The 26,706-nt window shown below is 38.1% G+C and overlaps 1 pseudogene; it reads right to left on the bottom strand.

Annotated features, from left to right (window-relative positions):
- Positions 1–11,876: 11,876 nt before the first annotated feature.
- LOC112810043 (14-3-3 protein theta pseudogene) lies at positions 11,877–12,536 on the bottom strand (annotated as a pseudogene).
- Positions 12,537–26,706: the final 14,170 nt, after the last annotated feature.

Genomic DNA, 26,706 nt, shown 5'->3' with positions numbered 1-26,706 from the left:
GTTTGTCTCCCTCTGATTTCTTCCCATTGATTTCCCCTCCCTTCCCCTATAATCCTGTGTTATTTCTTATATTCTACCTATGAGTAAAACCATAAGATAATTGTCTTTCTCTGATTTCATTCAGCATAATACCCTCTAATACCCTCCAGTTCCATCCGTGTTGATGTAAATGGTAAGATTTCATCCTTTTGATGGCTGAATAGTCCTGCGTGCATGCGTGTGAGAGAGCATGTGACATCTTCATTCATCTGTTGATGAATATCTAGGCTCTTTCCACAGTTTGGCTATTGTGGACATTGCTATGAACATGAGGGTGCAGGTGCCCCTTTTCACTACGTCTGTATCTTAAGGGTAAATAGTGCAATTGCTGGGTCGTAGGGTAGCTCTATTTTTAACTTGAGGAAACTCCATACTGTTTTCCAAAGTGGCTGCACCAGCTTGCATTCCCACCAACAGTGTAAGTGCTTGCTTCATCCAGAAATGCCCTCACACGCATAGAATTCTGTTGGACCAAATGTTTAGGAACTCCATGCCCGGTCAAGTTAACACACAAAATTAGCTTTAGAAGCCACCTTTTTAGTCCCCTCTTCATCCTCAGTCTAGTGTTACTGGAGCCCCTAGGTTCTGAGCCTTTAATCTGTATTTTTTGTTTTGTTTGCTTTCCTTATCACAGGTTTGATGGGTGCCTTGTTAGGTCTGCTGAGTTTCTATTTGTCCATCTTCCAGATTTAAGACTGGCTTTCTGCTCTCCTATTCACATTTTTGTGGGCTTATATTTTTAAAATGTCTTTAGTCAAGATTTGTGGAGAAGAGCTCTTACAGTACACTTCTTTCCCCTGTCTTAACCCTAAAGTGTGCTTTGAATAAGCAACTTGATGTTTAAAGTACTAGGTGTTTAAGTTGTAGTGGTAACTATTATGTGTGCACCGTAGATGTTTACCAGAATTTTAAGTCGGTACATACATCCATGAACACGAATTTAAGAATTACATGTACCCACATGTATGAATATTAATGCATTTGTGTGTAAAATGGGATAACATTCCTTTGTAGGTATTAGTCTTTGCCTTGTAAGGCTGAAGGAGTAAAATGCCGTAAGAAAAAGGTGTCTGAATACTTACAAATTTTAAAAATCCTAAGGAATGTTAAACTGTGTTTTTTTTCAACTAGAATTGGAAAATTCCAGATGTACTAAAGTCCTTCAATTATATGAATTATTTCAGTTTTCCTAAATACCTAGTTTAGTATCTAATTTCACCTAAACAAATCTAGAAGGTATTTTGATAAATGAAACAATGGCTGTAGCCTGATTGTAGCAGCATTCTCATGCCCTCTGAAATTGTGGTTTTGCATTGTTAGAAAGGAGTTGTAGTGTGGTGTTCTTGGGTAAGCATTTTAGGTACTTTGCTTTAGTGTGCTACAGACTAACATCTGGTGGTTAAGCTTCTGCAAGGGGCTGCAGGATTATAAGATTAAAAATCTACATAAGCACATAAGGAATTTCCTGCACTTCTTGGGGTTATCTTAATTTGTTAGGCTGATTTCCTTTCCCAGAATCAAATTTGGATCACTTGTGGTGTGCTGTTTTGCATCCCCTTATTTTTACTGGTCACCTCGTCAGTGTTGTGCAAGAGTATTTCTGGTGTGACTCCTTTCTTGAAATGTGATTAAATTATAGACTGACTCTGAATCCCTTGACTACTGTCAAAACATATTTGTGTCAAGGTTTCAATCCCTGTCATAATTTGAGTAGTTGATTAGTAGTAGAACTTGATTAGTTCACTTTGAAGACTTTTTAATGAGAGCATTTCTTAGCATCTCGATCTTTCTAAATCATTTATAACAAGACTAATAGAACTTTGTCTTAACATACAGTTGGGGTTACTTTCAATCACCTATTCTCCAAAATGTACTTTAGTAACTTATTTCTCTAATTAGTTTTTACTCCAATAGTAAAAGGTAGTATTACTGATAAATTTACAGAATCTTGATGTATGTAATATGTACGAATGCATTTATGAGAATGTACATTATATAAGTTCTGAAACAAAATTACAAAGTGAATAACAAAATTCTACACCTAAAACTAATGTTATGCTGTATGTTAACTGGAATCTAAAGACTTGAAGGAAGAATAAAACCAGAAATAATAAAAACCAGAACAAAAAATACATACAAACTCAACATCTAAGTTAAGATAGCAAGACCATTAAGGCACCTGTGTGCTTCTTCCAAAACCCATTTTGTCTGATGTGGAGGGGAAGTCACTTTCCCAGATTCTGTTTCTTTCCTTTGTTCTCAGTTTTATCAAGGTGTGAACATCCTATTTAGTTCTTCCACCTTTGACCTTATGTAAAGGACGGGCTATGTGTGGTCTGAATTTTTTCTACTCCACCGCATTCTAGGATTTATCCTCTCATATAGTACTCCCATTTACTTCCAGGCCTAATACTGTGTGAACACACATATCAGTTTTCTGTCAATGGAGGTTTTCCCTGTGTACAGTCTTGGAATGTTACCAGCCATGTGGCCATGAACGTTCTTGAGCGTCTTCTCTGCTCATGTGGGACCTTCTCGCTTGGGAGGGGCATTACTGGGGCACACCATGTGTGCATGTTTGAGTTTGAGATGATTGCAAGTGCTTGAGACTTTTGCACAAAATTTCATCCACCAATAGTTTTTAAGAACATAAATTGGCTTTCTATTTTTGCCAAATGAAGAGTTAAAAATGCATATTACTGTTTGTTTTGAACTGGCCATTATAGGAGCTTAAACAGCCTCCTGTTTGTTACTCCTTCATGTGTTTTAAGTGGGTATTGCCTTCTGTTTTTGGTCTTTTTTTCTGTACTGATCTATGTACTATCTTCAGGTTAGTATTTATTTAAAAGTGTGAAAATCCGTTTCCCTGGTTAGTACCTCATGTTTCACTGGGAGAATGGAGGATCTTCACAGTATCAAGATGGGGTTAAAATCTATTTTTAATTTAAAACTTCCCTTTCATATAAGTCTTTAATTTACCTGACAGCCATTTTATATTTTAGTCACCATACAGTACATCATTAGTTTTTGATGTAGTGTTCCATGGTTCATTGCGTATAACAATGGTTGGAAACTGATACTCATTTTAATGTTTTCATGTAGATAATGTCCTATCCCAATAGCATGATCGTTCAGCCTTCACTAATGGAGCTCCACACCCCTGGCATACATTAAGTCCTCATGTGGGAGAGTTTCTGAGCTATTCCGTTTCATTCTTCAGTTTTTCTATGCTTACCATTGTCATGGCTAGTTTTGGTTTTTTAGTTTTCTCATGCATTTGTATTTTCTTCTAATTCAATTTTAATATAGTGTTCAATTTTCTGCATTTCTCCGTGCTCAAGTTAAGTATACTTTCAAACCCTGTCATTTCCCCCATTTCCCATGTACCTCCCCTCTGGCAACCACCAGTTCTGTGTATGTGAGTCTGGTCTTTTTGTTTGCCCCCGCTTTTTTTTCTCTTAAATTCCACAAATGAGTGAAATCATATGGTATTTGTCTCTAACTTATTTAAATTAACATTATCCCTTCTAGGTCTATCCATGTTGTAAATGGTAAGATGGCATTCTTTCTTATGGCAGATATATTGGAATATATGTATCACATGTATCCATATAGAATGAATTTCTTCAATGGATGGACACTTGTATTTCCATATCTTTGCTATTGTAAACAATTGTGGTTAGCATAGGGGTATGTATGCCTTTCCAAATTAATGTTTTCCTTCCTTTTGGTAAATGCCCAGGAGTGGAATAACGGGATCCTATGGTAATTCTAGGTTTACTTTTTCAAGGAAACTCCCTGCTGTTTTCCACAGTGGCCTCACCAGTCTACATTTCCACCAGGGTGCACAAGGGTTCCCTTTTCTATATCCTTGCCAACACTTGCTGTTTCCTTTTTATTCTAGCCATTCATATAGCTAGAAGATAACTCATTGTGGTTTTAATTTGCATTTCCCTGACTGTGATTCGAGCATCCCTCCATGTGTTTGGCTGTCTGTATGTCTTGCTTATGGATTAGAAGTTTTCTCACGCTGGAAGTTATTAGAGAAACCCTTTCTGGAGAAATAAAAGAACTAAAATCTAACCAAGTCGAAATCAGAAAAGCTATAAATGAGGTGCAATCAAAAATGGGGGCACTAACTGCTAGGATAAATGAGGCAGAAGAGAGAATCAGTGATATAGAAGACAAAATGATGGAAAATACAGAGGCTGAGAAAAAGAAAAACTACAGGATCACGAGGGCAGAATTCGAGAGATAAGTGATATGATAAGACGAAACAACATTAGAATAATTGGGATCCCAGAAGAAGAAGAGAGAGGGGCAGAAGGTATATTGGAGCAAATTATAGCAGAGAACTTCCCTAATGTGGGGAAGGAAACAGGCATCAAAATCCAGGAGGCACAGAGAACCCCTCTCAAAATCAGTAAAAATAGATCAACACCCCGACATCTAAGAGTAAAACTTACAAGTCTCAGAGACAAAGACAAAATCCTGAAAGCAGCTCGGGAGAAGAGAGATGTAACCTACAAAGGTAGAAACATTAGATTGGCAACAGACCTATCCACAGAGACCTGGCAAGCCAGAAAGGACTGGCATGATATCTTCAGAGCACTAAATGAGAAAAATATGCAGCCAAGAATACTATATCCAGCTAGGCTGTCATTGAAAATGGAGAGAGAAAAAGCTTCCAGGACAAACAAAAACTAAAGGAATTTGCAAACACAAAACCAGCCCTCCAAGAAATATTGAAAGGGGTCCTCTAAGCAAAGAGAGAGCCTAAAAGCAGCATAGATCAGGAAGGAACACAGACAATATACAGTAACAGTCACCTTACAGGCCATAAATTGGCACTAAATTCATACCTTTCAATAGTTACCCTGAATGTAAATGGGCTAAATGCCCCAATCGAAAGACACAGGCTGTCAGATTGGATTAAAAAACAAGACCCATCAATATGCTGTCTGCAAGAGACTCATTTTGGACCCAAAGACACCCCCACATTGAAAGTGAAGGGGTGGAAAACCATTTACCATGCTAATGGACACCAAAAGAAAGCTGGGGTGGCAATCCTTATATCAGACAAATTAGATTTTAAAACAAAGACTGTAATAAGAGATGAAGAAGGACACTATATCTTACTTAAAGGGTCTATCTAACAAGAAGATCTAACAGTTGTAAATATCTATGCCCCTAACATGGGAGCAGCCAGTTTTATAAGGAAATTAACAAAATCAAGGAAAGACATTGACAACAATACAAAAAGAGTGGGGGACTTTAACACCCCCTGACTGAAATGGACAGATCATGTAAGCAAAAGCTCAACAAGGAAATAAAGACTTTAAATGACACACTGGACCAAATGGACTTCACAGACATATTCAGAACATTCCATCCCAAAGCAACAGAATACACATTCTTCTCAGTGCCCATGGAACATTCTCCAGAAGTGATCACATCCTAGGTCACAAATCAGATCTCAACCAGTACCAAAAGATTGGGATCATTCCCTGCATATTTTCAGACCACAATGCTTTGAAACTAGAACTCAATCACAAGAGGAAAGTCGGAAAGAACTCAAATACATGGGGGCTAAAGAGCATCCTACTAAAGAAAGAATGGGTCAACCAGGAAATTAAAGAAGAATTAAAAAAATTCATGGAAACCAATGAAAATGAAAACTGTTCAAAATCTTTGGGATACAGCAAAGGCAGTCCTGAGAGGAAAGTATATAGCAATACAAGCCTTTCTCAAGAAACAAGAAAGGTCTCAAATACAACACCTAACCCTACACCTAAAGGAGCTAGAGAAAAAACAGCAAATAAAGCCTAAACCCAGCAGGAGAAGAGAAATCATAAAGATCAGAGCAGAAATCAATGAACTAGAAACCAAAAGAACAGTAGAACAGATCAACGAAACTAGGAGCTGGTTCTTTGAAAGAATTAACAAGATTGCTAAACCCCTGGCCAGACTTATCAAAAAGAAAAGAGAAATGACCCAAATCCACAAAATCATGAATGAAAGAGGAGAGATCACAACCAACACCAAACAAATACAAACAATTATAAGAACATATTATGAGCAACTCTATGCCAGCAAATTAGATAACCTGGAAGGAATGGATGAATTCCTAGAAATGTATCAACTACCAAAATTGAACCAGGAAGAAATAGAAAACGTGAACAGACCTATAACCACTAAGGAAATTGAAACAGTCATCAAAAATCTCCCAAGAAACAAAAGCCCAGGGCCAGATGGCTTCCCAGGGGAATTCTATCAGACATTTAAAGAAGAATTAATACCTATTCTCCTGAAACTGTTCCAAAAAATAGAAATGGAAAAAATCCAAACTCATTTTATGAGGCCAGCATTACCTTGATCCCAAAACCAGACAAAGACCCCATCAAAAAAGAGATTACAGACCAATATCCTTGATGAACATGGATGCAAAAATTCTCACCAAAATACTAGCCAATAGGATCCAACAGTACATTAAAAGGATTATTCACCATGACCAAGTGGGATTTATCCCTGAGCTGCAAGGTTGGTTCAACATCCACAAATCAATCAACGTGATACAATACATTAACAAAAGAAAGAACAAGAATCATATGATCCTCTCAATAGATGCAGAAAAAGCATTTGACAAAGTACAGCATCCTTTCTTGATCTAAACTCTTCATATATAGGGACAGAGGGTACATACCTCAATATCATAAAAGCCATCTATGAAAAACCTACAGCGAATATCATTCTCAATGGGGAAAAGCTGAGAGCTTTTCCCCTAAGGTCGGGAACGCGGCAGGGATGTCCACTCTCACCACTGCTATTCAACATAGTATTAGAAGTCCTAGCCACAGTAATCAGACAACAAAAAGAAATCAAAGGCATCCAAATCGGCAAAGAGGAAGTCAAACTCTCACTCTTTGCAGGTGGTTTGAAACTGTATGTGGAAAACCCAAAAGACTCCACCCCAAAACTGCTAGAACTCATACAGGAATTCAGTCAAGTAGCAGGATATAAAATCAGTGCACAGAAATCAGTGGCATTCCTATACACCAACAATACAGAAGAGAGACAATTTAAGGAGTCGATCCCATTTACAATTGCACCCAAAGCCATAAGATACGTAGGAATAAATTTAACCAAGGAGGCAAAGGATCTGTACTCAGAAAACCATAAAATATTTATGAAAGAAATTGAAGAAGACACAAAGAAATGGAAAAACATTCCATGCTCATGGATTGGAAGAACATACATTGTGAAGATGTCAATGCTACCTAGGGCAATCTACACATTCAATGCAATCCCCATCAAAATACCATCCACTTTTTTCAAAGAAATGGAACAAATAATCCTAAAATTTGTATGGAACCAGAAGAGACCCCGAATAGCCAGAGGAATGTTGAAAAAGAAAAGCAAAGCCAGTGGCATCACAATTCCGGACTTCCAGCTGTATTACAAAGCTGTCATCATCAAGATAGTACGGTACTGGCACAAAAACAGACACATAGATCAATGGAACAGAATAGAGAGCCCAGAAATGGACCCTCAACTCTATGGTCAACTCATCTTTGACAAAGCAGGAAAGAATGTCCAATGGCAAAAAGACAGTCTCTTCAACAAATGGTGTTGGGAAAATTGGACAGCCACATGCAGAAGAATGAAACTGGACCATTTCCTTACACCACACACAAAAATAGACTCCAAATAGTTGAAAGACCTAAATGCGAGACAGGAGTCCATCAAAATCCTACAGGAGAACACAGGGAGCAACCTCTTCGACCTCAGCCGCAGCAACTTCTTCCTAGAAACATCGCCAAAGGCAAGGGAAACGGGCAAAAATGAACTCTTGGGATTTCATCAAGATAAAAAGCTTTTGCACAGCAAAAGAAACAGTCCGCAAAACCAAAAGAGAACTGACAGAATGGGAGAAAATATTTGCAAATGACATATCAGAAAAAGGGCTAGTATCCAAAATCTATAAAGAACTTATCAAACTCAACAGCTAAAGAACAAATAATCCGATCAAGAAATGGGCAGAAGACATGAACAGACATTTTTCCAAAGAAGACATCCAAATGGCCAAGAGACACATGAAAAAGTGCTCAACCTCACTCGGCATCAGGGAAATCCAAATCAAAACCTCCATGAGATACCACCTCACACCCGTCAGAATGGCTAAAATTAACAAGTCAGGAAATGACAGATGTTGGCGAGGATGTGGAGAAAGGGGAACCCTCCTACACTGTTGGTGGGAATGCAAGCTGGTGCAACCCCTCTGGAAAACAGTATGGAGGTTCCTCAAACAGTTGAAAATAGGGCTCCCATATGATCCAGCAATTGCACTACTGGGTATTTACCCCAAAGATACAAATGTAGGGATCCGAAGGGGTACGTGCACCCCAATGTTTATAGCAGCAATGTCCTCAATAGCCAAACTGTGGAAAGAGTCAAGATGTCCATCAACAGATGAATGGATAAAGAAGAAGTGGTATATAAACACAATGGAATATTATGCAACCATCAAAAGGAATGAGATCTTGCCATTTGCACCAATGTGGATGGAACTGGAGGGTGTTAACGCTGAGTGAAATAAGTCAATCAGAGAAAGACATGTATCATATGACCTCACTGATATGAGGAATTCTTAATCTCAGGAAACAAACTGAGTGTTGCTGAGTGTTGGGGGGTGGGAGGGATGGGGTGGCTGGGTGATAGACATTGGGGAGGTTATGTGCTATGGTGAGCGCTGTGAATTGTGCAAGACTGTTGAATCACAGATCTGTACTTCTGAAACAAATAATGCAATATATGTTAAAAAAAAAAAAAAAGGAGGGGAAAATGAAGGCGAGTAAATCGGAGGGGGGAGACGAACCATGAGAGATGATGGACTCTGAAAAACCAACTGAGGGTTCTAGAGGGGAGGGGGGTGGGGGGATGAGTTAGCCTGGTGATGGGTATTAAAGAGGGCACATTCTGCATGGACCACTGGGTGTTATGCACAAACAATGAATCATGGAACACTACATCAAAAGCTAATGATGTATGGTGATTAACATAACAATAAAAAATTAAAAAAAGTTTTCTCATGCTTTCTTATGGGAAATGTCTTGCTGGTAACGAACATTAAACCTACTTAACAGGCACTAGTCTGATTCTGACAGATTCCTTGATTTTCATGGAAATATTGATCTGTGTATTAGAGAAAGAAAAGACAGTCTGTATAACAAACATACCTGCCCTTTCTGTAACTGTAGCTGATGGACAGTGATTAAACAACTGTAAACATTACAGAATGCTCACCAAAGCATTACCGACTGTATTACCTATGCTGTACTTCCCATCCCTGGGACTTAACAACAGGAAGTCATACTCTTAATCCCTTTCACCCATTCTGCACTCCCCTCCCCTGTGGCAGCCATCAGTTCTCTGTATGTATGAATGTTTTTGTTTCCTAGATTGTACATAAATGAAATTATGGTATTTGTCTTTCTGACTGCACTTAGCATAATACTCTCTAGGTCCATCCATTTTGTTAAAAATGGCAAGGTCTCCTGAGCGCTGAGTAATATTGCATTGTATACATATATCACTCCTCATTCGATGGGCACTTGGGTTGTTTCTGTACCTTGGTTGTTGTAAATAATGCTGCTATAAACATAGGGGTGCATGTGTTTTCTTGAACTAGTTTCCTTTTCGTAAATAGTAGTGGGATAACTGAATCACACGGTAATTCTGTCTTTGAAAGAAACTTCCGCTGGTTTCCACAGTGGCTGCACCAGTTTACATTCCCACCAACAGTGCACAAGGGGTCCTCTTTCTCCACATCTTTAACACTCATTATGTTCTTCTTGATATTAAGCATTCTCACTGGTAGGAGGTGATATTTCATTGTGGTTCTGATTTGCATTTTCCCTGATGATGAGTGATGTTGAGCATCCTTTCATGGGTCTGTTGGCCATCTGGAGGTCGTCTTTGGAAAAAGGTCTATTCAGGTTCTCTGCCAATTTTTTAATTGGATTGTATTTATTTGGTGTTAGCTGAATTCTTTGTGTGTTTTGGATATTAGCCCCTTATCAGATATATCATTTGCAAGTATCTTCTCCCATTGAGTAGTCATCCTATGAATTGTTTTCCTTCACTGTGCAAAGTTTTTAGATTGATGTAGTCCCATTAGTTTTTTTTTTTTTTTCCTGCTTTCCCTTGCCTGAGGAAACCTATCCAGAAAAATGTTGCTAAGGCCAATGTCCAAGAGATCACTTATGTTTTCTCTTAGGATTTTTATGGTTTCCATTCTTAGGTCTTCAGTCCATTTTGAGTTGTGTGTAATGTAAGAACATGGTCCAGCTTCATCTGCATGTAGCTGTTGTCTCAGCACCTAGTGAAAAGACAGTATTTTCCCCATTATATACTTTCGCCTCTTGTGTTGTAGATTAATTGACCATTAAAATAGATTTCTGGGCTCTCTTCTGTTACATTTATGTGTGTCTATTTTTCTGTCAGTACCATACTGTTATAGCTTCATAGTGTAGTTTAAAATCTGGGATTAACACTTCCAGTATGGTTTCTCAGGACGGCTTTGACAGTTAAAGGCCTTTTGTGGTTCCACAGAAAACTTTAGGATTCTTCTATGAAAAGTACTAGTATTTTTTTAAGATTTTATTATTTGACAGGAGAGAGAGAGAAAGCAAGCAGGGGGAGTGGGAGAGGGAGAAGAAGCTTCCCATGCTGAGCAGGGGCTTGATCCCGGGACCCTGGGATTATGACCTGAGCTGAAAGCAGATGCTTAACTGACTGAGCCACCCAGGTGCCCCACTACTGGTATTTTGATAGGGATTGCATTGAATCTGTAGATTGCTTGGGGAAGTAGACATTTTAGCAATATTCTTCCAACCCATGAGCATGATGTATCTTCCCATATGTATTCAATTTTTTTGAACAATGTCTTAATTTTGAGAGTACATGTCTTTCACCACCTTGGTTAAGTTTATTCCCAGGTATATTTTGGTTCAATTGTAAATGGAATTGTTCTATCTTCTCAGTGTACAAAAACATGGCAGATTGAGCATGTTAGTATCCTTGAAACTTAACTGAATTTACTGGTTCTGACAGTTCTTCGGTGTCTTTAAAGTTTTCTGTACATACTATCCTGTCATCTGCAAATAGTTTCACTTTTTCCTTTCTAATTTGCGTGCTTTTTTTTTTTTTTGTTTGATTGCTGCGTCTAGGACTTCAGTATCATGTTGAATAAAAAGGACTATGGACATCCTTTTTCATCTCAGAATAAGAGCTTTGTTGCCCCAATTGAGTAGGATAATTACTTGTTAAATATGGACTTTATTATACTAAGTTCCCTCTAAAACTCAACACAATGGGTTATCTCATGAATTGATGAATTTTTGTCACTTCATCTCTTGAGATAGGGTTTTTATCCTTTTCTGTGATTTGAGTATAGTTAACATAGTGTTTAGTTTCAAGTGTACAATATAGTGAATGAATCAATTCTGTACATTGCTCAGTGCTCATGAGTGTCCTCTTAATGCCCTTCACGAATTTCACCCCCTACCTCTACTCTGATAACTATCAATTTTTATAGTTGAGTTTTATTTTGTTAAATCTCACATGACTGAAATCATGGTATTTGTCTTTATTTAGCATTATATCCTCTAGAGCCCTCCCTGTTGGAAATGCCAAGATTTCATGCTTTTATGGCTGAGTAATATTCCATTGTCAATATACATCATCATCTGTTGGACAGTTAGGCTGCTTCTATATCTGGGCTACTGTAAATACTGTAATAAGAATGGGGGTACCTATATCTTTTAGAATTAGTGTTTTCATATTCTTTGGGTAATACCCAGTATTGAAGTTATTAGATCACAGGGTAGTTCTGCAATGGCCTCATGAAAAGGTGTTTTAGCCAGTGTGCAGGCAAGCTCTGGGTTAAGGATCTCATAGTAAAATACAGAAAAGTTAAGAGCCAGCCCCAGGCGGATTGGGTGTGGGGGTTGTATCTCTTTCTTGCTTATATCCAAAGTCTCTTGGTAAGCTCTTTGGGAATTACCTATCATTTGTTTTCGATAATCACCACATGCAATTTCAGCAAGGTATGGGAAGTAATCTCCCTTCATTTTAAGATAGAAGACCTTATTCTCTGGATTAGTTGCATTGGCTATTAAATACTTATCCAACAATTCCAGCACCGTGGTGCAGATGGACCTCAGCTCAGACTCCACTTTCTCATGATAATCCTTAATCAGCTGCAACTTCTTGTCTGAGGTGTCGGTTTTCTGCTCGATACTTGAGATGACCCTCCAGGCGGACCTGCGGCCCCCGACCACGTTTTTGTAGGCCACCGAGAGCAGGTTGCGCTCCTCGTTGGACAGCTCGGGGCCCTGCTCGGTCACAGCCTTCATGCAGGTGGCCATGTCCTAGCGTTCGGCCTGTTCGGCCAGCTTCGCCTTCTGGATCAGCTCCGTCTTCTCCATGGGGACGCGGAGAGGAGGGCGAGCACCGACCTGGATCCGGAGGAGGCAAGCGGACGGCCTTCACGTCTCCGCGGTGTGAGTCCCACGGCTTTTGGCTTTACCCTGAATGAAGACTCCTACAAAGACAGCATCCTCGTCATGCAGTTGCTTAGAGACCACCTAACATTATGGACATCAGACAGTGCAGGAGAAGAATGTGATGCAGCAGAAGGGGCAGAAAACTAAACGCATACAGGGTGGTCATCCTTCTTCCCCTCAAATCTTTTTACTCCTTTCCATTCCTTATTCTATTTGGATTTCCTATAGCAAAGAAACCCATTCTTGTGTATGGAATCAACTGTTTATAGTCTTCACACCACAGCTTTGGGAAAACTCCATTCCTTGATTTGTCTTGGCTTTCCTGGTGTGCAGTTACTGCTGTACAAAAGTATTAATAGCTTCATTTCATATAAACATAAGTAACTTCCAAACATTTAGAGGACTAAAAATGTATCTGGTATTGAAGTAATCTGAACCAGTTCTGCAAGTGACTGTTTTGTATTACTGTGAAGATATGAAAATGTAATCATTACAATTTCCAAAGTGTTCTACATAACCTCTTAATTTCTACATTCCCTCCCTTATTCTTCAGGGGTTTCCTTTCAGTAAGCAACTTTTCCTTGCCTTAATGTATTCCTTTTTGGTAGGAATCTAGAAGTATTCGATTGAATGGAAAAGCATTTGGCATTTCTGTGCTGGAGGTCACAAATTGAAATGCCTCCTGTATCATATATGATGGAGGTCTTGTATATCTGTGACAACAGGAAGTTTCCTTATTCATTCTTCATTTGTTGCTGTTTAAGTTGACAATTTCCCTTCCCAATAAAAATTCACTTACACCTCCTGCCTTTGAAATTCACTTACACCTCCTGCCTTTGTAGTTCTGGTATTCACTTTACTATGTAATAGAAGAAGTATGTTGCTGCCAGAACACAAGTATTGCTTTTGGCAAATTAAGGTGTGTGTCATTTCTTACTACGCTAGAAAGGGGAGATAAAGTATACAAGTCCAAGTCTAAAACGTTAGTACTTTTCCATGCAGATTTGAGCACATATGAGAGGGTGTCCAGTTTGTCTAGTGATTGTCATGTAGAGAGTTGGACCACTATTGTGGGTTGCTAATCATTGACTGTAGCCCTAAAAAAGCCTTGTGGAAATGTTATGCCCTATGTAACAGAGTAACATAAAATTACATTTTATAAACCAAAAAAAAAAAAAAATCATAGGGTAGCTCTATTTTTAATTTGCGGAATCTCCATACTGTTTTCCAGAGTGACTACACCAGTTTGTTCCCACCAACTGTGCACAAAGAGTTCCCCTTTCTCTGCATCCTGACCAATCCTTAATTCTAGTGTTGATTTTACCCATTCTGACAGGTGAGGTGATAGCTCATTGTAGTTTTGATTTTCATTTCCCTGATGAGTGATGTTGAGCATGTTTTCATGTCTGGCCATCTGTCTTTGGAGAAATGTTTGTTCATGTGTTCTGGCCATTTTTTTAATTGGGTTATTTGAAGTTTGTTGGTGTTGGTTTATAGAAGCTGTTCATATATTGAGGATATTAACCCTTCATTGGATATGTCATTTGCAAATATCTTTTCCCATTTAGCACATTCTTTTAGTTTTGTTTCCTTTGTGCAGAAATTTTTTGTTTTGATGTAGTCCAAATTATTTTTGCTTTTCTTTAGGAGGCATATCTAGAAAAATTTGTTATGGCTGATGTCAGAGAAATCACTGCATGTGCTCCCTTCTAGGATTTTTCTGGTTTTAGGTCTCACATTTAGGTCTTGAATCCATTTTGAGCTCTTGTGTATGGTGTAAGAATGTGGTCCAGTTCCATTTTGCATGTGGCTATCAGTTTTCCCAGCACCATTTGTTGAAAAGACTTCCCATGGCATATTCTTGCCTCCTTTGTTAAAGATTAATTGACAAAATAAATGAAGATTTATTTCTGGGTTCTCTATTCCATCGATCTGTGTGTCTATTTTTGTGCCAGTGTCATACTGTGTGGATTACTACGGCTTTGGGTAGTGTATCTTGAAATCTGGAATTGTGATACCTCCAGGTTTGTTCTTGTTTCTCAGGATTACTTTGGCTATATAGGGTCTTCTGTGGTTCCATACACGTTTCAGTATTTGTTTTCTGAAAACTGTTGCTGGTACTTTGACAGGCATTGAAGCAAATCTATAGATTGCTTTGGGTAATAGACATTTTGACAGTGTTCTTCCAATATATGAACATGGAATATCTTTCCATTTGTTTGTGTTATCCATCTCTTTTGTCGGTGTTCTTTGGTTTCAGGGTATAGGTTTTTTACCTCTTTGGTTAGATTTATTCCTAGGTATTTCATTTTTGATGCAATTATAAAAGGTGATTTCTGCAATTTCATTGTTAGTGTACAGAAATGCTATCCATTCCTGGGTATTTTACATCCTACCATTTTATTGAACATGTTTATTCTAGTAGTTTTTTGGTTGAATCTGTAGGATTTTCTGTGTATCATGTCACCTGCAAATAGTGAAGTTTTTACCAATATGAATACTTATTTTTATTTCTTGTTTGATTGCTATGCCTAGGATTTGGAGTACTATGTGGAATAAGTGTTGAGAATGGATCCTTGCTTATTCCTGATCTTAGGGGGAAAGCTGTTTTTCACCAGTGAGGATAAAGTTAGAAGTGTGGTTTTCATATGTGATGTTTTATTATGTTGAAGTAGGTGTCTTCTAACACCATTTGTGTTGAAAATTTTTATCACTAATGGATGTTGAATCTTGTCAAATGTTTTTCTTCCTCTGTTGAGATGATAGGATTTTTATCCTTCATTTTGATGTGGTTTATGGTGTTGATTTGTGACTAATGAACCGCTCTTGCATCCTGAGAACAAATCCTACCTGCCTGTGGGGAATGATCTTTTTCATTTATTTTTTGAGGCATTTTGCTAATATTGAAGATTATTGCATGTATGTTCATCAATGATACTGTCCTGTAGTATTATGTGTGTGGTGTCTTTGGTTTTGGTATCAGGGTAATGCTGGCCTCAGAATGTATTTGGAAGCCTGCCTTCCTCTTAATTTTTGGAATAGTTGGAGAATAAGTATTAACTATTTAAAAGTTAGAATTTGTGAATCCATCTGGTCCTGGACTTTTATTTTCTGGTAGCTTTTTGATGACTGACTCAATTTCATTACTTGTAATTAGTCTGTTCAGATTTTCTATTTCTTCCCAGTTCAGTTTTGGAAACTATTTCTAGGAATTTATCTATTCTAGGTTGCCAGCTATGTTAGCATATAATGGTTCATAGAATTTCCTTTATAATCCTCTGTATTTCTGTGGTGTCAGTTCTCATTTCTGGTTCTATTTGGTCCTTTCTCTTGAGTCTGGTTAAGGGTTTATCAATATTATCTTTTCAAATGATCAGCTCTTGGTTTCATCACTTTTTAAATATTTTTAGTCTCCACACCATTTATTTCTGCTCTGATCTTCCTTTTGCTCATACCTTGGGCTTTGAATTTTTTCTGGTTGCTTTAGTCATAGGGTTAGATTGTGTTTTCTTGAGGTAGGCCTATATTGCTATCCACTTCCCCCTTACAATTGCTTTCATTGTGTCCCAGAGATTTGGAAACATTGTTTCCACTTTCATTTGCCTCCATGTATATTTGATCTCTTATTTGATTGCTTCAGCAACACATTGGTTGTTTAGAGTCTTTTGTCTCCACATGTTTTTCCAGGTTTTTTATTATTTCCAGTTTCTTACAGTCGTGGTTGGAAAAGATGCATGGTATGATTTCAATTTTAAATTTGAGGCTTGTTTTATGGCCTCATAAGTAATCTATTCTGGAGAATATTCTATGTGGACTTAAAGAATGTGGATTCTAATTTTGGATGGAATATTCTGTATATATGTCATTTCCCTCAGGTCCAATGTGTCATTCAAAGATACTATTTCCTTATTGATTTTTGTCTGGATGATCTATCCACTGGTATGAGTAGAGTGTTAAAGGCCCCAACTACTGCACTACCATCAGTTTGTTAATATTTACTTACATATTTAGGTGCTCCAGTGTTGAGTGGGTATTTACAATGGTCCTATCCCCTTGTTGGATTATTCTTTTTAACATTACAAATTGCCCTTCTTCATCTCCTGTTGGTCTTTGTTTTAAAGTCTACTTTGCCTAATAAGAGTATTGCTACTTCAGCTTATTTTGCCCCACTGCCATGAGCATGGAAAATGTTTTTCCATCCCTTCACCTGGTGTATGGGTCATTAGGTCTGAGGTGAGTCTCTTGTAGGCAGCATATGGAGGAGTCTTATTTTTTCCCCACACTACCACTTTTTTTTTAAGAGCATTTAAATCCTTTCCATTTGAAGTAATTACGGATAGGTATGTACTTATTGCCATTTTTAAAAATGTTTTCTGACTGTTCCTTCTCTTGCTCTTTGTGATTAATAAGTATTCTGTTTTGTTTGGCTTTCTCTATTGTGTATCATAGGTTTTTGGGTCATGGCTACTATGAGGTTCATAGAGAATATCTGAAGTAAACAGCAGTCCATATTAAGTTGTTTAAGTTCAAATATGCTGAAAAAGTTCTCCCCCCCTTCTCTTGCCCTTTTACTCCTTCTCCACATTTTATGTATGTTGTCATGTTTCTTTTTGTTCCTTTTTCTTATGCTGAATTATGGCCATTTCTCTTCCATTTAAAGAAGTCCTTTGAACATTTTGTTTTGTTTTGTTTTGCTTCCCAACTGGTTATCGAAAGAGGCTACGTTATGTACTTTAGTCTGTCCTTTTAATACTAATTCCAGCATTGCTCACATACAGTATTATATTTCAGTGTACGATGTAGTGATTCCACACTTCTGCATGTTACTCAGTGCTCTCCATGGTGAGTCTCCCCTTGATCCCCCCACCACCTCCTTCTAGCAGGAAGGATCAGTTTGTTCTCTATAGTTAAGTCTGTTGGGGGGTGTTTTTGTTGTTGTTAAATTCCACATAGGAAATCATCTGGCATCTGTTTTTGACTTCAATTAGCATTATACCCTCTAGGTCATTCCATGTTGCAAGTGGCAAGATTTCATTCTGTTTATAATGGAATATTCCACTGTATGTGTACCTACCATATCTTTATCCATCGATCTGTGGACACTAGCATTGCTTCTGCAATTTAGCTCTTGTAAATAATGCAGTAAACATAGGGGAGCATAGATCTTTTCAAATTAGTGTGTTCATATTCTTTGGGTAAATACCCAGTAGCAGAATTACTGGATCATGCAGTAATTCAATTTTTAATATTTTGAGGGACCCATACCGTTTTCCACAGGGGCTGTACCAGTTTGAATTCCCATCAAGGTGCACCGGGTGTTCCCTTTTCTCCACATCCTTGCCAATAGTTTTCTTGTGTTGATTTTAGCCATTCCAACAGATGTGAGGTGATAGCTCATTGTGGTTTGGATTTGCACTTCTCTGATTAGGGGTGTTCAGCATAAACCATGTGTCTTTTGCCTGCCTGTATGTCTTTGGAGAAATGTCTGTTCAGGTCTTCATAGTTTTCATTGGATTACTGTGGGGAGGGGGTTAGTGGTACTGTTGTTGGCTTCCCTGGCTGTGCAAAAGCTTTTTATTTTTACGTAAGTCCCAATAGTTTTTTTGCTTTTGTTTCCTTTGCCTCAGGAGACCTATCTAGAAAGAAGTTGCTACAGCCAATGTCAAACAAGTTAATGCCTGTGTTCTCTTCTAGGACTTTTATGGTTTTTGGTCTCACATTTAGGTCTTTAATCCATTTTGAATTTTTTTGTATATGCTGTAAGAATGTGATCAGGTTTTTTTTTTTTTTTTGGTGTGTGTGTGTGTCAGGTGGGGGGTGGGTTATGGATTTTGGCTTTTGTTGTTTTGCATGTGGCTGTCCAATTTTCCCAACACAATTTGAACAGTCTTTTTCCCATTTTATATTCTTTACTGCCTTGTCTAAGATTAATTGACCTTATAAAATGTGGGCTTCTGTGTTTTCTATTCTCTTGAATTGATCTTTATGTGCCAGTGCCATTCTGTCTTTTGATTACTACTTTGTGTAGTGTATCTTGAAATCTGGGATTATGATACCTCCCATTTTGTTTTTCAAGTTTGTTTTGGCTGTTGGAGGTCATTTGTGGTTCCATACAAATGTTAGGATTGTTCTAGTTATGTGAAAAATGCCCTTGGCATTTTGAGAGGGACTGCATTAAATCTGTAGACTGCTTTAGGTGGTATAGACATCTTAACAATATTGCTCTGCCCAATCCTTGAGCATGGAATATCTTTTCATTTATTTCTGTGGACATTAATTTCTTCGATGTTTTATAGATTGCAGAGTACAGGTCTTTCACCTCCTTGGTTAAGTGTATTTCTTGGTATTTTATTTTTGGTGCAGTTGTAAATGGGATTGTTCTCAATTCTACATTATTAGTGTATAGAAATGCAATGGATTTCTGTATATTGATTTTTTTTTTTGTCAGAGTGCACACAAGCAGGGGGAGCAATAGGTAGAGGGAGAAGCAGGCTCCCCGCTGAGCAGGGGCCCCGATGCTGGGCTCAATCCCCGGACCCTGGGATCATGATCTGAACTGAAGGCAGATACTTAACTGATAGAGCCACCCAGGTGTCCCTGTATATTGATTTTTTTTTTAATCCAGCAACTTTAGTTTATTTACTGATTGTTGGAGTCTGTGTGTGTGTGTGTGTGTGTGTGTGTGTGTGTGTGTGTATACATATATATAGTATGTCATCTGCAGATAGTAGAAGTTGTATTTCTTACCAATTTGAATATGTTTTGTTTCTTTTGTCTGATTGTTGTGACTAAAACTGTCTGTACTATATTGAATGTAACTGGTGAGAGTGGACATTCTTGTCTCGTTCCTGATCTTAGTAGAAAGGCTCTGTTTTTCCCCCAGTTAGGATGATCTTAGCTGTGAGTTTTTCGTAGGTGGCCTTTATTATGTTGAGGTAACGTTCCCCCTAAACCTACTTTGTTGAAGGTTTTTAACATGAGTAGATGTCCTCTGTCAGATGCTTTCTCTGCATCTACTGAAATGTTTATCCTTTCTCTTACTGATGTGATGTAGAACATTGATTATTTTGTGAATATTGAAACACACTTGCATTGCAATAATAAATCCCACTTGATCCTGGTGTATAATTATTTTTTAATGTATTGTTGGATTTGGTTTGCTAATACTTTAAGGATTTTAGCATCTATATACATGAGAGATTGGCCTGTAGCTTTTTTTTCCCCCCCCCGTGGTGTCCTTATCTGGTTTTGGTATCAGGGTAATGGCTTGTAGAATGAATTTGGAAGCTTTCCTTCCTCTTGTATTTTTATTTGGAATAGTTTAAGAATAGGTATTAACTCTTCAAGTGTTCAGTAAAATTCACATGTGAAGCCTTCTGTTCCTGAACTTCTGTTTGAGAATTTTTTGATTACTGATAAAATTTCATTCTGGTAAACAGTCTGTACATTTTTTTTATTCCTGATTCAGTTTGGGAAGGTTGTATCTAGCCATTTATTGCTTCCAGGTTGTCCAATTTATTGGCATATAAATTTTCATAATATTCTTTGTATTTGTGGTGTCACCTGTTAGTCCTCACTTTCATTGCTGACCGAGTCCTGTTTTGTTTTTTGACTCTGCCTTAAGGTGTACCAATTTTGTTCTTTTAAAGAATCGGCTCCTGGTTTTATTTTGTTTGTTTTGTTTTTTTTTTGTTTTGTTTTGTTTTGTTTCTATTTCTGCTCTAATCATTGTTTCCTTTACTGGTTTTCAGTTTCTCTTTTCTAGCTCAGTGAAGTGTAAGGTTAGGTCAAGATTTTTTTTTCCTTGAGGTAAGCCTATATTGCTATAAACTTCTCAAAGCCACTCTTGCTGCATCCCAAAGATTTTTGGATCATTGTTTCATTCGTCTCAATGTATTTTTACATTTCATTTTATGTTGAAACTCCATGTATTTGTGTTCTTTCCAGATATTTTCTTGTAGCTGTTTTTTTTTGTTTCATAGTGTTATGGTTGAAGATGCATGCATGGTATGACTTCAATCTGTGGAGACTTGTTTTGTGGCCTAATATGTGGTAAGTTAGAGAATGTTCCATGAGTCCTTGATGAACGTGTATTCTGTTATAAGATGGAATGTACTGAATGTATTAGATCCATCTGGTCCAATGTGTCACTAAAGGTCACGTTGCCTTGTTGACTTTGGATGATGTGTCCACTGATGTAAGTGGAGTTTTAAAAATCCCCTATTTTATTATTGATGTCTTATGTTATTAGCTGCTTCATGTATTTAGGTGCTTCCATGTTGGGTGCATAAATACTTAGGTTTGTTATATGTTGCTCAAATGTTCCCTTTATGATCAGGTAGTCTTTGTTTCTTGTTACAGTCTTTGTTTAAAAGTCTATTTTATCAGGGCACCTGGGTGGCTCAGTCAGTTGAGCGTCTGACTCTTGATTTCGGCTCATGATCTCAGGGTCATGAGATCAAGCCCCATGTCGGGCTTCTGTGCTAAGCAGGGAGTCATTTGAGAGTCTCTCTCCCCCTCTCCCTGCCCCCCCACCTTAAAATCTTTAAAGTCTATTTTGTCCAATATAAGTATTGCTGTCCTGGCTTTCTTTTCTCTTTCATTTGCATGACAAATATTTTTCTTTTCCTTCACTTTCCATTTGCATGTGCTTATAGGTCTGAAATGAGTCTCTCATTGGCAGCATATACATGAGTCTTGCTTTTCTATTCAGCCACTCCAGGTCTTTCAATTGCAACATTAATCCATTTACATTCAAAGTAATTGATAGGTAAGTATTGCCATTTTGTTACTTGTTTTATGATTTTTGTAGTTCTGTTCCTTCTCTCTTTTTATGACTGCTGGCTTTGATCTTTTTGGATTACTCTTTTACATGTCATTGGTTTTTGATTTTTGGTTACCATTAGGTTTATATAAATCTCTCCTGCATATAGCCATCTATATTTAGTTGATGGTCACTTAAATTTGAATCCATTCAGAAAACACTTTACCCCCAACCACATTTTAGGTATATGGTGTCCTACTTTACATCTTTTATTTTGTAAATCTCTTGGTTCATTTTTAGATATACTTGATTTTGCTATTTTTGTGCTTCCTACTTGCCTTACTCCTACTTACTGTCTTTCCTTTACACTCAGACTACACTTTAACATTTCATATAGGACTAGTTTAATAATCATGAATACTAATTTTGTTTGGGGAAACTAGTTTTATTTATCTGTTTTAAATTCTTCATACAGTATTCTTGGTGGCACTTTTTTTTTTTCCAACACTTTGCAGACCCAAAGGGAGTGGCATGATAATTTCAAAGTTTCTGCAGAAAAATCCTCTAATAGCTTACAGGATTTCCCTTCTATGTAACTTTTTTTTTTTTTTTCTTAAATTTCTATCAGTACTTGTTGCTATTTTAATGTGTCTTGGTGTGAACCTCCTTGGGTGGATGGGATCTCGGTGCCTCCTGTGTCTGGATTTGTTTTCTTCCCTAGATTGGGGAAGAAAATTGCCCCCTTTTCTCTAGTGTCCTCCTGGGCTACCTATAATGTGAATGTTACTAGGCTTGGTGGTGGTCTTGCTGAGTTCTCTTAATCTATTTTCATTTTCTCTCCTGTAAATCATGATTGCTTTCCATCACTGTTCTTCAGGTTGCTGATCTGTTAGGCTTCTTCTAGTCCATTTTTTTCCTCTGGTGTATTCTTAATTTTAGTTGAGTTCTTCATCTCTGGTTCTTTCTAGTGTCTCATTGAGGTCCTTAAGTCTAGTGAATATCTATAAACATTACTTTAAATTCTTCATTAGGCAGATTGTCTACATATCATTAAGCTATCTTAATAGGTTGTGTTGTCTTTGGAACATATTCCTATCTGCTCATTTTGTGCAATTGTGTATGTTTCTGTGTGTTAGGAAAGCCAGCTATGTCTCCTGCTTTTGAAAGCAGTGGCCCTAGGAAAATCAGGGCCTGTAGTGTTTTAAGTTTACAGTAAGAGTCTTACCTCCATAAACAAAGAGTCCAGTGTCCCCTCTTCACCAGAACCTGGCACTTCAGGTGTGTCTGTTATGTGTCTTGTATATATCCTACTGTTTTGGCTGAGCTGCTTTTTCCTTGAGTCCAGTTGTCTGCAATGGCTCTCTTTGCCTATTATGGGCAGGGTTTGGTCTTTGTGTTGGTGACAAGTCGGGGGATGACTTGGGCTTGACCTGAGTCAGACCAGCAGTTTGCCAGAGCTGTAGTCCCACTGAACTGCAGGATGCTTTGCTTGTGTTGTCCCCTGAGATGCTTTTGTTGATTGGTGGGGCCTGCAGTCAGACCAGATGTCTGTCCTAGCCCACTGCTGGGGCTATAGAATTGGTGTGTGTGGTATCTTCCATTTGCCTTTGGGGGGATGGTCACTTTGGTGTTGTGCTACCTCTGTTGGGGCTGTTAACACCCTGCCATACTTATGGTGCTTCCTTTGATGGACTGCTGCCAAGGATGTGTTGGAGGGTGCCAATCAGCAGGAGAACATGTTGGGTGGGGCGCATGGTACCAGCAAGGTTTGGGCCGGTCTACTGTGGGGGAGGGGGGGAGTGTATGTGGGAGGAACTGTAGCTGTCCTGAAAATGGCCAAGGGTGTTTTGGAGCAGGCATTTCTGAAGAGTGCAAGTATGGGTTGTGTGTTAGCAAGACCAGGTGGAGTGTCCATGCTACACTGGTTACTGCAGGTGTCCCTGGATCTAGACTGGGGATGGGAAATGGCACCCACCTGCTCTTCTGTTCTGGTAGAAGTCTCCCAAATATTCCTGCTGTTCCAGCACATGCTCTGAGCTTAGTTAAAAACAAAAACTCTTCATACACCCTAGGGGCTTTCCAAATGGCAATTTCTGTGTGTTATCTCAGTGGGACTGTCTGTCCTGTGTCTAAGGGTGGGGAAACTTTTTCTGCCACACCTCCAGCTCTCTTATAGCTGAGCCTGCTGATTTTTAAACTTCCATGTGTTAAGTCCCACTAATTGTAAGAACTCCTTAAGTTAGAACCGTCTGATTTCAAAGCCAAACATTACAGGGATTCATTTTCCCTGTATAGGTCCTCATTCCTGGTGTGGAGTCTGCTTTTCTCTTCTCCATGACTGCAGAGTCCCTCCCGCCTGCAGAGAGTCCAGCAGGTCCCTTTGGCTCCCAAAAGGTCTTTATACTTCCTATCGTCTTGAATGTGGTGGCTTCTCTATGTTGAGCTTTAGAGAATCTGTTCTGCCAGTCTTCAGGTCATTTGCAGGGTTATTTATGCTGATGTGGGTGTTATTTTAGGTATATCTGTGGGTTGAGGTGAGCCCAGGATCCTCCTCCTCTGCTATCTTCCCCCAGAAGTCCTATCCTCCTCTTATTAATATGAAGTATTACACTGATTTGTGAATGTTGAACCAACCACCCTTGCATCCCTGGAATGAATCCCACTTGATCACGGTGAGTAATTTTTCAATGTTGAAATTGGTTTGCTGAGACTGACTTGTACATCTGTCTTCATCATGGATCATGGTCTGTAGTTTTCTGTTTTTATAGTGTCTTTGGTTTTGGTGTTAGGACAGTGCTGGCCTTGCAGAATAAATCTGGAAGATCTCCTTTTCATTTTCAGAATAGTTTGAGAAAGTTTGTTATTAACTTGTTAAATGTTTGGAATTTACCTGGCATCTTGTCCTGTATTTGTGTTGGGGTGCTTTTGATTATTGATTGAATTTCATTACCAGTAATTTGTCTATTCAGAGTCTCTATTTTTTCCATATTCAGTCTTGGGAGACAGTGTTTCCAAGGATTCAAGTCTCTGAGGTGGTCCAGTTTCTGGGCATGTCATTTTTCACTGTAGTTTCCTAATATTTTCATTTCTGTGCTATTCATGATTTTTTTTTTTTTGTTTCCTTGAGTCTGGCTAAAGGTTTATCAATTTTTAATTTTTGCAAAGAACCAGCTCTTGATTTTGTTCATCTCTATTTAGTCTTTTTGTCCTGATTTTTATTTCTTTCCCCAAAAGTATGGGCTTTTTCTAGTTTTTAGGTGTAAAATTAGTTTGAGATTTTTGTTTATGGAGGTAAGACTCTTACTGTAAACTTAAAACTGCTTTTGCTATGTCAAATATTTTGAACTTCTGTGTTTCCATGTTGACTTATATCCAGTTATTTTTGTTATTGCCTTATATTTTTCTTGGATCCATCAATTAGTGGTATGTTTAGCCTCCATGCGTTTTTATTTTTTTCCAAATTTACTTGATTTCTAGTTTCGTATACTTGTGCTTGGAAAAGTTGCTGGATATGAATTCCATTTTTATTGATACTTGTTTTTTAACCCAACATGTTATCAGTCTTGGAGAATGGTCTGTGTGCACTGGAAGAGAACATATCTGGATGAAATGTTCTAAATATGTCCAGTCCATCTGGTCTAATATGTCATTTAAAGACAGTGTTTTCTTATGAATTTTCTATCTGGATGATCCTTTGATGTAACTGGCAAGCTAAATTTCCTTGTTCAGGTCTGTTAATATCTGCCTTCTGTAGGTGCTTCTACATTGTGTGTGTGTTTACTATTATGTCATCCTGTTGGATTGGTCACTTGATCGTTATGTAGTGAATCCCCCAGTTGGAATGTCCATACCTTCACTTTCAGTCTGGATGCCTCCTTACGTCTGAAGTGAGTCTCTTGAAGGCAACATATAGATGGGTTTTGTTAAATCATCCTATGTCTTTTCGAACATTTAGAACATTTGCACTGAAAGTCATTTATAGGTATGTACTTACAATTCTAGTTTTCTGGTGGTTTTTGTAGTAACTCCGTTCTCTTGCTCTCTTTGTGGTTGTCATTCTTTAGTGTTTATGCTTGGATTGCTTTCTCCTTTTTCTTTATCTGCTATGGTGTGTTGCTTTGTGGTACCATGAGGCTTAAGTATAATGTCCTGAAGTCTGTAGCAATCCATATTAAGTTAATGGTTGCTTATATTCCGACACATTCTAAAAGTGCATTTTTCCTCCCCTGTTCCACATTTTATGCATGTCCTATTTTATCTTTATTTTGTGAGTCCCTTAACTAATTTCAGATATAATTGATTTTTACTGTTCTTGTATCCTTCATACTACATATAATATAATTGATCTTCTACTTTGCTTTCACCCATGAAATTTTTTTTTATGATTTTCCTTGTTATGGTCTTTGACACTTAAAGAATTCTGTTTAACATTTCTTGTAGGCTGGCATAGTGGTCATGAATTCCTTTGCCTTTTGTTGGGGAAACTTTTTCTTCTATTCTGAACCTTGCTAGACAGAAAATTCTTTATTTGGTGGCTGGGGTGGGAGGACAGAGGGAAAGAGAATTGCAAGCTGACTTCACACTGAGTGCAGAGCCCGACAGGGAACTGCATCTCACGACCCTGAGATCATGACTTGAGCAGAAATAGAGTCCAAAGCTCAACTGACTGAGCCACCAGGTGCCCCTAGAATATTTTTTGCTTGTTAGCTTTTTTTATTCCTTTCATCACTTTAAAAACATTTTGACACCACCATCTGGCCTGCCAAGTTTCTGTTAAAATCAGCTGATAGCCTTATGGGGTTTCCCTTGTATGTAACCAGTTGCTTTGCTCTTTTACTGTTTTTAAGATTCTTTAACCCTTGACATTTTAATTATGTGTCTTGGTGTGGACCTCTTGGACACTCTGTGCTTCCTGGACCTAGATATCTGTCTCCTATCTGTCTCTGTTGAAGTTTCAGGTATTTCTTCAGATAAGTTCTCTGTCCCTTTCTCCCTTCTTTTGGGACCTCTATAATGTGAATGCTAGTATATTTGATATTGTTTGGTATCCCTGAACCTATATTTTTTCATTCTTTTGGCTGCTCAACTTGGCTGTTTTCCACTACCCTGTCTTCCAGATGCTGATTCATCCTTCATCCTCCAACCTGCTCATCTTGTATTGATTACCTCTAGTATATTTTCCATATCTGTTATTGAATTGTTCAACTCTGAAGGGTTCCTCTCAAAATTCTTTAAATTCATCTAAAGTCAGGTGAAGCATCTTTGCGATCATTGCTTTGAACTCTATCAGGTAGATTGCTTTTACCTCCTTTTCATTTTTCTGAAGTTTTGTCTTGT

This window comes from Callorhinus ursinus, unplaced genomic scaffold (assembly GCF_003265705.2).
Source record: "Callorhinus ursinus isolate GAN/ISIS: 27379988/994484 unplaced genomic scaffold, GSC_fseal_2.0 scaffold36, whole genome shotgun sequence".
Classification (NCBI taxonomy): domain Eukaryota; kingdom Metazoa; phylum Chordata; class Mammalia; order Carnivora; family Otariidae; genus Callorhinus; species Callorhinus ursinus.
Note: the sequence above shows the minus strand (reverse complement) of the source record. Positions and strands in the feature narration are given on the sequence as shown.